Here is an 11,733-nt window from a genome sequence, read left to right on the forward strand (position 1 = left end):
GTTGTTCTGGTGTGCAGTGCTCTATAGTATCATTTTGAGGGTAGGAGTTGAAACAGTTTATGTCCAGGATGTGAGGGGTCTGTAAATATTTTCACAGCCCTCTTTTTGACTTGTGCAGTATACAGGTCCTCAATGGAAGGCAGGTTTGTAGCCATTGTTTTTTCTGCAGTTCTAATGATCCTCTGAAGTCTGTGTCTGTCTTGTTGGGTTGCAGAACCAAACCAGACAGTTATGGAGGTGCAGATGACAAACTCAACAATTCCTCATGGACAGCTAGAACCTAGAAATTTGAAGGTCTCTATTGTTGATACTGTGTTGTCTACTATTGTGAGAGGTGGACGTATGGAAGGGTTTCTCCTAAAGTCCACTACCATTTCTATGGTTTTGGGTGTGTTCAGTTTCAGATTGTTCTTGTCGCACCACAAGGCTAGTTGTTCAACCTCCCATCTATATGCGGATTCATCATTGTCTCGAATGAGACCGATCAGTGTTGTGTCATCTGCGAATTGAAAATCTATGGAGCTGACTAAAGAACCTTGGTAGTCAGAAGCGACCCAGCAATAAAACCCAGTTAATAGAAGCAGTCATTCAATCTTGGTTTCACATTATAATAGCTGTAGAACTAAAAGACTCGGTTCACTCCATGGGAAAACGTTGTAAAGCCGTAATTCATGCTAAAGGTTAACCAGCTAAGTATTAACTGCCATGGTGATTATTTTTGTATATCTCGTTTTTTCTTCTTTCTATTGTAACTGCTCTTCTAATAGCAAATTCTTCACAAAAGTTATTGCGTTACATTCTTGATTCAATTATCTTTCCATTGATATATAATTTTATGGTACTACTCAACAACAAAAAAAGTGGTGTTATTAGCTAGTTTTAGAAAATACACTTTTCCCAAAAGGTTTCCACAACTTTGGCCACTGCTGTATATTGTCTGATGCAAAAGAGGGAAACAGTTCTTGGAATCACAATTGCACGCGCCCAGCATGGGTTGACATAAAGCCAGACCGAAAAGCTCCTTTTGGATGTCGGTGTGTGGCCTTTTTTGTCTTCATCACTTTGGGTACTTTCACTGCCAGGAACTTGAAAGAAGGTCTGAAGGTAGAAATCAGTGGCCAATCAAGAACTCTGCATAATTGCAACCAGGACTGAAATATGGTTTTTTTTTCCTTTTTATGGAGATAGTCAGTCAGCTGCTGTTTTTCAGAAGGCAACTAAACTTTCTTTGGTTTTTTTTTTCTTTAGAAAATGTTTCCTTTCTCCTCCAAGAAGTTTCTTCAGCTCTGACTGGATGGTGGGAATGGAAGAATTAATATTCCTTGCAGACAGCCGGTCATTTGCATCCTTTTTAGAGGGTCGTTGAAGCAACTGCAGGTTTATCTGTGTCTTCAGGGTCACCCGAGTGGTGCAAATGGTTCCTGTAATCTGCAATTTTTTCCCCCTATGGAAATCCATTCCTACTCCCACATCATTCCAAGGGTGTTCATCCCAAATTGTATAGCTAAACGGCTGTAGAGAGTCTCCATCATCCAGGTCATGGTTGTCCCAAAGGTGCTTTTTTCAGGAGGCAACTGGACTTTCTTTGTTTTTTCTTTTGAAGACGTTTCGCTTCTCATCCAAGAAGCTTCTTCAGCTCTGACAGGTGACAGTGTTCCATTCCCCCACTATCCTGTCAGAGCTGAAAAAGCTTCTTGGATGAGAAGAATCTACCTTACCTACCTACATCCATCCATCCATCCATCCATCCATCCATCCATCCATCCATCTATCTATCTATCTATCTATCTATCTATCTATCTATCTATCTATCTATCATCTTATCTATATCTATCTATCTCTCTATCATCATCTTCTATCTATCTATCTATTTATCTATCTATCTATCTATCTATCTATCTATCTATCTATCTATCTATCTATCTATCTATCTCTCATCTTATCTAGCTCCATCTCTCATCTTATCTAGCTCTCTCTCTATCTCTCTATCTCTCTATCATCTTATATCTATCTCTCTCTCTCTCTATCTATCTATCTATCTATCTATCATCTTATCTATCTATCATCTTCTATCTATCTATCTATTTATCTATCTATCTATCTATCATCTTATCTATATCTATCTATCATCTTATCTAGCTCTATCTATCTCTCTATCATCTTCTATCTATCTATCTATCTATCTATCTATCTATCTATCTATCTATCTATCTATCTATCTATCATCTTATCTAGCCCTATCTATCATCTTATCTAGCTCTATCTATCTCTCTATCTCTCTATCATCTTATATCTATCTATCTATCTATCTATCTATCTATCTATCTATCTATCTATCTATCTATCTATCTATCTATCATCTTATCTAGCGCTATCTCTCTATCATCTTATCTCTCTCTCTCTCTCTCTATCTATCTATCATCTTATCTATCTATCATCTTCTATCTATCTATCTATCTATCTGTCATCTATCATCTTATCTATCTATCTATCATCTATTATCTTATCTATTTATCTATCCATCTACCTACCTACCTACCTATGTACCTATCGTCTATTGTCTGTCTGTCTCTGTCTAAAACACACATACACACATTTTATTCCCTCCCTCCCTCCCCCTCATCTCTCTATCTACTTGTACAATCTGAAAAATATCCCCTCATCCTTGGAAGAGCAAAAGCCAATAGCACCTCTGCTAGGCTTTGGTACAAACTTCGCAGCTGAGTTGCTATGCTTTTCAGAGACGTTCATCCGCAGTTAGTCAGCGCAGCCTATCAAGAAATCAATATTTCCCTTTCTCTGCAGGCTGGAACGCGATCTTCTCCTTCTAGCCAAAGGAAAACGAAGGAGAACGGGCCGTTGAATCATTCCATGCAGAAGCAACAATGACAGAAGATGATCAACAGGCTTGCAATCCAGAGCCCTGATACAGATGCCCACAGATACAGCTTATTTGAAAGGAGGCAGCCAAGAGCGAGTTTCGAACTTGAGAGCTCAGCTTGGCCTTGCCTGACCAGATGATTGGAAAATTCCCCGCAGACATCTGGGAAACCGTTCAGAACCATCTGTTGCAGGGACTCTTAATCCCAAAATGTCCCATCCAGGGGTGAAATGCTCCTGGTTCAGACCGGATCGCCTAATCCGGTAGCGATGGCAGCGGGTGGTTTGGAGAACCAGTAGCAAAAATCCCTCCCCCAAGTCCATGCCCAGCTGAGTCGCGGGATCATCAGAGGGTTGTTTTTTTTTAACTTTTAAAAGCACTTTTTCTTTGGCCGAAAAAATGCTTTTAAAAGTAAAAAAAAGCCTCTGATGATCCCGCTCATCGTTCAGAGGTTTTAAAGCATTTTTCTACAACCTCTTCGGCTGAAGAGGTTATAAAAAATGCTTTTAAAAGGCTCTGACAATCCCAGCTGAGTTGCCTGATCGTCAGAGCCTTTTAAAAGCATTTTTTACAACTTCTTTGGCCGAAGAGGTTGTAGAAAAAATACTTTTAAAAATAATAAAAAAAAAGGTTGACCATGCCCACCCAGTCACATTACACCCCCCCCCGCCCCCAGCAAGCCACGCCCACAGAACTGGTAGTAACAAATTTTACATTTCACCCCTGGTCTCATCCACCAGGCTGTGATCTGCCCACGACAGAAGAATTAGCAAAAGATCCTTCACGATCAGTTGAGCATCATCTCACCCAACCTAAAAGAGCTACCTGTATACATACCGAGATGTTCTAAATCACGGGTCTCCATCCTTAGTAACTTTAAAGCTTGTGGACTTCAACTCCCAGAGTTCCTCAGCCATCTTTGCTGGCTGAGGACTCTGGGAGTTGAAGTCCATAAACCTTAAAGTTACTAAGGTTGGAGATTCCTGTTCTAAATGTTAGGAAAGTGAGGGATCTTAGAATCTAAAGTTAGGATATCCAAATATCCGGGATTGTAGATGGATAATGGATATCTCAATTTAGTTTTGGAAAGTTACTCTTCTTGGAGAAATCCTTCAATTACCATATTTTTCGGACTATAAGACGCACCTTAGTTTTTGGGGAGGAAAATAAGAAAACAGCTGATTGGCAGGTGGATCGGCCTCCCGGAATACCCCCAATCAGCTGTTCCCAGAGGTGAATTTTAGCAATAGGTTCCTTGGTTGTGAGCTCTGTGCCTTGCTTTTTTTTTCTGCCTCTGAATCTTTTGAAACTCTGTTTCAGAAAAAAAACTTTTTTCTGCCTCTGAAAGCCTCTGAAACAGCTTCCGAAAAAAAGCCTCTGAATCTCTGTTTGGGGGTCTCTTTTCTGAATCTCTGTTTGGAGGCTTCTTTTCTGAATCTCTGTTTGGGGGTCTCTTTTCTGAATCTCTGTTTGGAGGCTTTTTTTCTGAATCTCTGTTTGGGGGCTTCTTTTCTGAATCTCTGTTTGGGGGCTTCTTTTCTGAATCTCTGTTTGGAGGCTTTTTTCTGAATCTCTGTTTGGGGGCTTTTTTCTGAATCTCTGTTTGGAGGCTTCTTTTCTGAAGCTCTGTTTGGAGGCTTTTTTCTGAAGCTCTGTTTGGAGGCTTTTTTCTGAAGCTCTGTTTGGGGGCTTCTTTTCTGAAGCTCTGTTTGGGGGCTTCTTTTCTGAAGCTCTGTTTGGAGGCTTCTTTTCTGAAGCTCTGTTTGGGGGCTTCTTTCCTGAAGCTTCATTTCTGAAGCTTTTTTTCAGCCTCTGAAACCTCAGTTTGAGAAGCTGGGCGGGGCTACATTCGGAGTATAAGACACACCCAGACTTTCACCTTCTTTTTCGGGGGAAAAAGGTGCATCTTAAACTCTGAAAAATACACTAACTCTGTTTCCAGTCAGCATCTCTTGTTTGTTTCTGAACTCTGCGGGGCTTTGCCAAGTAAGGCCTTTGGCAGGGTGTCAGAGGAGAGAAAGGTTGATGATTATCCCAAAGGACTTCTTCCGAAGGACTTGTTGTGCAACTAATTGGGACTCAGCTGGGAATGAACGTAATTCTCAGCTGTTACAATAAAATAGGTTTGTTTGGGACTAATTGTGTCTTGTAATGACTCAGTAAGCCTAGGTCACAACAACCCCATCTCATGGCCCTTGGGTCTCGAACCTAGGCTGGCAGGTTTCCAGCTGACAAACTCAGTGCCTTTGACTGTTGAGCCATCACGCTCTCATCAATACCTATCAATGAACAATATCCTGTATAATTGCATAATTGTCCCGTATACTTTATCATTAATACGAAATCTGGAAGGTTTTAAAATCCACCAGTGCCATTTTTTCTTAGCAAAAGAAGAGAAAGATTGCTAAATTGGCCCTCTCTGCAAATAGCTTCTAAACCAAGACTCAACAATGCTTGGGAAAATGATTACTACTGATAAAAAGAAATGAAGTTGATGGCTCTCTGGAGAATGCTTTGAAAAGGTGGAATGGTCGTATAATATGTGGATTCTCCAGCCAAAGTGGAGAGGAGTGACAAAAACAACAATAACAAAGGGCATCTTGACATACCAGAAGCAGAAGCAAAAGTGGGTGGATGAGTGGATGGATGGATGGATGGATGGATGGATGGATGGATGGATGGATGGATGGAAGAGCCGGGTTTTTGAAGTTTAAGAAGACCCTGAATGAAACTGTGGATGCTTTGAAGGTGTAGTTGGTGTAAAGAGAAGGAAGGAAGGAAGGAAGGAAGGAAGGAAGGAAGGAAGGAAGGAAGGAAGGAAGGAAGGAAGGGAAGGAGGAGGAGGAGGAGGAAGGAGGAGGAAGAAGGAGGAAGGAAGGAAGGAGGAAGGAAGAAGAAGGATGGATGGAGGGAGGGGTGGAGGGAAGGAAGGAGGGAGGGAAGAGCGGGGTTTTGGAAGTTAAAGAAGACCCTGAACGAAACTGTGGATGCATTGAAGGTGTAGTTGGTGTAAAGGAGAAGGAAAGAAGGAAGGAAGTAAGGAAGGAAGGGAGGGAGGGAGGAGGAGGAAGGAGGAAGGAAGGAAGGAGGAAGGAAGGAGGAGGAGGAAGAAGGATGGATGGAAGGATGGATGGATGGAAGGAGGAGGAGGAGGAGGAGGAGGGAATGAGAGGTAAATATAGAAAGGGGAGGAGGAAGGAAGGAAAGAGAAAGGGGAAGGAAGGAAGGAAAGGAAAAGAAGGATGGATGGAGGAGGAGGAGGATGAAAGGAAGGAAGGAAGGAAAAGAAGAATGGTGGGATGGAGGATGGATGGAGGATGGAGGATGGAAGGAAGGAAGGAAGGAAAAGGAAAAAGAAGAATGGAGGGATGGATGGAGGGATGACAGGAAGGAAGGAAGAGGGAATGAGAGGTAAATATAGAAAAGGGGGGAAGGAAGGAAGGAAGGAAGGAAGGAAGGAAGGAAGGAAGGAAGGAAGGAAGGAAGGAAGGAAGGAAAGGAAAAGAAGGATGGATGGAGGATGGAGGATGGATGGATGAAAGGAAGGAAGGAAAGAAGAATGGAGGATGGAGGATGGATGGAGGATGGAGGATGGAAGGAAGGAAGGAAGGAAAAGAAGGATGGATGGAGGATGGAGGATGGATGGAGGATGGCAGGAAGGAAGAAGAAGGAAGAGAAGGAAGGAATAGTGACAAGGATGGAAGGAAGGAAGAGAAGGAAGGAAGGAAGGAAGGAAGGAAGGAAGGAAGGAAGGAAGGAAGGAAGGAAGGAAGGAAGGAGGAAGAAGGATGGATGGAGGAGGAGGATGGATGGAAGGAAGGAAGGAAGGAAAGGAAAAGAAGGATGGAGGATGGAGGGAAGGAAGGATGGATGGATGGAAGGGAGGAGGAAGAGGGAATGACAGGTAACTATAGAAAAGGGACGGAGGGAGGGAAAGAAGGGGAAAAAGAGAGAAGGGGGAAGGGAGGAAGAAAAGGAAAAGTGAAGGAAGGAATAGTGACAAGGATGGAAGGAAGGAAGAGAAAGGGAGAAGAAGGATGGAGGGAGGGACGGAGGGAGGGATGGAGGGATGGAAGGAAGGAAGGAAGGAAGGAAGGGAATGAGAGGGAAATATAGAAAAGGGAGAGAGGAAAGGAAGAGGAAAGAGAAAGGGGAAAGAAGGAAGAAAGGGAGGGAGGAAGAGTAGGAAAGAGGAAAGAAGGAAGGAATAGTGAGAAGAAGGATGGATGGATGGATGGATGGAAGGAAGGAAGGAAGAGAAGGAAGGAAGGAAAGGGAGGAGAGAGGTCCATCTTTCATCATTGTAGAGTGAATATACACACACACAAAAGCCCAGCTCTTCACTGCTCCTTTGCGAACAGGTTAAAATAACTAAATAAGTGTCTATAAAGGGCAGCATCCAATAACTGGAGGGGGAAACGGTGCCCGGAGGCCAACTGGCATGGAGGGGTTTGCCTATGATGCATTGAAAGGCCGAAAGCAAATTTTTTATTTTTATTTTGTCACAACAATATACACAAGCATCAATATAAAATAACTACATATCATATCAGCATATATATGAGCGAAAGTATGCAATAACTATATTAATTGGATATAATGAAAGGAAACAATAGGACAGGAACGGTAGGCACCTTTGTGCTCTTATGCACAATGTGCAGAATAATAATAATAATAATAATAATAATAATAATGATGATGATGATGATGATGATGATGATGATGATGATGATGATGATGATGTGCTTGAGCTGGCAGGCTGGCGACCTCTGACAGAAACCCAGAACTGGAGGTCACTTTCTTAGCGGACGAGCTAAGAACAGGGGACACTGTTTTTATCAGTGGCCCAACGTCTTGAGTTGCAAAATTCCTCTTAAAAATACGGATTTCTTTCTTTGCTTTTTCCTGTTTTGGCTAAACACCCATGCAAATATTAGCTTAAAGCAAATTCTCCTGAGCCAGGCTGCCTTGGCCAGTACTAAACTGAACGCATCTGATTTAATTTCAAGCAATGTAATGTAATGTAATGTAATCATATATTGAGTATTTAATATAATTCTTTTCTTCCCCGAGTCTTGATAAATTCTGAATGATGTCACTCAATTCAAATAAATCAGATGAAAAAAATGTCTTCCATTCATCCATCCATCCTCCTATCTACCTACCTACCTATCCAAACATCCACCCAACCACTCACCCATATCTATCTATCTATCTATCATCTATCTATCTATCTATCTATCTATCTATCTATCTATCTATCTATCTATCTATCTATCTATCTATCTATCTATCTATCTATCTATCTATCTATCTATCTAATCTCTCTCACTCTACCTCCCTCCCTCCCTACTACCTCCCTCCCTCCCTACATCTATCTATCTATCTACTGTACCTCTATCCATCCATCCATCCATCCATCCATCCACCTCTCTCTCTCCCTCCCTCCCTCCCTCCCTCTCTCTCTCTCTCTCTTTCTCTCTCTCTATACATATATATATATGTAGGTCTTTGGTTATTCAGGTTTTCTCCCGCGTAAAATTGGAAGTGTCTTGGCGACGTTTCAACGAAGTCTCATTCGTCATCTTCAGGCTGGTGTTTACTGCTTCGTGCTTCTAGGAGCAATATGTGATGGCAGCTGTTTCTCCCTTTTAACTGCTAGTGGGGTTTGAACTGATTGGTTGGGAGCTTGGACGTGTTCTGATTGGGTGGAGGTGTGTTCTGATTGGTTGGGGGTTTGGCTGTGCTCTGATTGGATGGTGGGGTTGGCTGTGCTCTGATTGGATGGGGGTGTGTTCTGTTTGGGTGGGGGGGGCTTGGTTGTGCTCAGGGTAGTCTGAGTTGCAGGGAGATTTGAGTTGGTGAGCTGCATTGCTGTTGTTTGGCTTCGTGTTGGAAGTATTTAGGCAACGTTTCGATGAGATCTCACTCATCATCTTCAGGCTTTGGCTTTGTTCTTATGTGAGCAAAGTGTGGATTTTAACTACTGTGAGATCTCATCGAAACGTTGCCTAAATACTTCCAATCTTACACGGGAAAAGACCCGAACATACCAAAACCTGCATACATATACCTGTAGAAATATATATATATATATATATATATATATATATATATATATATATATATATATATATATATTTTCTGAGGTTTCATGGGTGTTTGTATGTAGGTCTTTGGTTATTCGGGTTTTCTCCGTGTAAAATTGGAAGTGTCTTGGCGGCGTTTGATGAAGTCTCATTCGTCATCTTCAGGCGATCACACATTGCTCCCAGCACAAGCTGAAGCCTGAAGATGATGAATGAGACTCGTCAAACGTCGCCAAGACACTTCCAATTTTACATGGGAAAAACCCGAACAACCAAAGACCTACATATATATATATATATATATATATATATATATATATATATATATATATATATATATATATATAGGTCTTTGGTTATTCGGGTTTTCTCCGTGTGTAAATTAGTGTCTTGTCATCTTCAGGCTTCAGCTTCGTGCTTCTGGGAGCAATGTGTGATGCAGCTGTTTCTTCCTTTTAACTGCTAGTGGGGTTTGAACTGATTGGGTGGGAGCTTGGCTGTGCTCTGATTGGATGGGGGTTTTCTGTGCTCTGATTGGCTGGGGTGTGTCCTGTGTTGGTGGGGGCTTGGTTGTGCTCAGTCTAATCTGTGCTGCAGGGGATTTGAGCTGGTGAGCTGCACTGCTGCTGTTTGGCCGTGGTCGTGCTACATCTTCGTAGTGGGTGTCAGTCTGCTGCATGTATGGATTGGAGGGGTTTGAGTGGCTAATGTTGCAGCTGCGATTTGAAGTTAGCCACTTCAAACCCCTCCAATCCATACATGCAGCAGACTGACACCCACTACAAGATGTAGCTGCGACCACAAGCCAAAACAGCAGCAGTGCAGCTCACCAGCTCAAATCCTGCAGCAGATTAGACTGAGCACAACCAAGCCCCACCAACACAGGACACACCCCAGCCAATCAGAGCACAGAAACCCCATAAACAAATATATATATATATATATATATATATATATATATATATATATATATATATATAATATATATATATATATATATATATATATATATATATATATATATATATATATATATATATAGGTCTTTGGTTGTTAGGTTTTCTCCGTGTAAAATTGGAAGTGTCTTGGCGACAAGTCTCATTCGTCATCTTCAGGCTTCAGCTTTGCTTCTGGGAGCAATGTGTGATCGCAGCTGTTTCTTCCTTTTAACTGCTAGTGGGGTTTGAACTGATTGGGTGGGAGCTTGGCTGTGCTCTGATTGGATGGGGGTTTTCTGTGCTCTGATTGGCTGGGGTGTGTCCTGTGTTGGTGGGGGCTTGGTTGTGCTCAGTCTAATCTGTGCTGCAGGGGATTTGAGCTGGTGAGCTGCACTGCTGCTGTTTGGCTTCGTGGACGTGCTACATCTTCGTAGTGGGTGTCAGTCTGCTGCATGTATGGATTGGAGGGGTTTGAAGTGGCTAATGTTGCAGCTGCGATTTGAAGTTAGCCACTTCAAACCCCTCCAATCCATACATGCAGCAGACTGACACCCACTACGAAGATGTAGCACGACCACGAAGCCAAACAGCAGCAGTGCAGCTCACCAGCTCAAATCCCCTGCAACTCAGATTAGACTGAGCACAACCAAGCCCCACCAACACAGGACACACCCCAGCCAATCAGGCACAAAAAACCCCATCCAATCAGAGCACAGCCAAGCTCCCACCCAATCAGTTCAAACCCCACTAGCAGTTAAAAGGAAGAAACAGCTGCAATCACACATTGCTCCCAGAAGCACTTGAAGCCTGAAGATGACGAATGAGACTTCATTAAACGTCGCCAAGACACTTCCAATTTACACGGGAGAAAACCCGAACAACCAAAGACCTATATATATATATATATATATATATATATATATATATATATATATATATATATATATATATATATAAAATCTATCCTATATATAATCTATATATCCTATATATAATCTATCTATCTATCCTTATATGAAATTTTCCTGCAGCAGCAGACAGAATCTCCATTGTGAATGACCTCTCTGCAGAACACAGCAACTGGATCACACATTCTCTTTTTCGGCTTGCGGTCTGAAGACGTCCTTCTTTGGCCTCCTGCTGTTCTTACAGAATACAGAGTTGAGAAGTGACCTTGGAGGTCTACTAGTCTAACCCCCCCCGCCCCACTCCCTCCATCGCTCAAGCAGGAGACCCTATACCATCCCAGGCATACAGCTGTATCGGTCTCTTCTTGAAAACTTCCTGCTTTTAATAGCTTCCTTCATGAGGTATTACTTTACTATCTCCCAAATATAGCGTACTAAATAATTCTGCTGTTTCATCGATGCATTGGAAGCGTTTCAGAGCAAAAGAAAGTTAGGCTGAGATTGATGTTTGCGGCAGATTTCTGTACCTAACTGACTCTGCTAGGGTATGCTGCAAGGAAAATGCCAGCATGTCCCGAACTTTCGCTTCCTTGGGTACAAAGCGATGCCGCATTCTCCTCGCAAAGCAACTTTTGTGCTGATGTGCCCCAAATTAGATGCCCAACTAGTCTTTCCAAATTTATTCGAGCCGAGCATTTCTCCTTCAAGCGAGAGTCTGAAAATAAAAATTACGCGGGATACATCTACGAGGTCAGAAGGTTATGATGTTAGTTTGGCAAGATTCGGTCCCTGAGGGGTAAGCAAATAACAGAAAACAGCAGGATAATGGCGTTGGAAGGGACCTTGGAGGTCTTCTAGTCCAACCCCCTGCTCAAGCAGGGGACCCTATGCCATTTCTGCCAAATGGTTGCCTGATT

The sequence above is a fragment of the Ahaetulla prasina genome, chromosome 8 (genome assembly GCF_028640845.1).
Source record: "Ahaetulla prasina isolate Xishuangbanna chromosome 8, ASM2864084v1, whole genome shotgun sequence".
In the NCBI taxonomy this organism is placed as follows: Eukaryota; Metazoa; Chordata; class Lepidosauria; order Squamata; family Colubridae; genus Ahaetulla; species Ahaetulla prasina.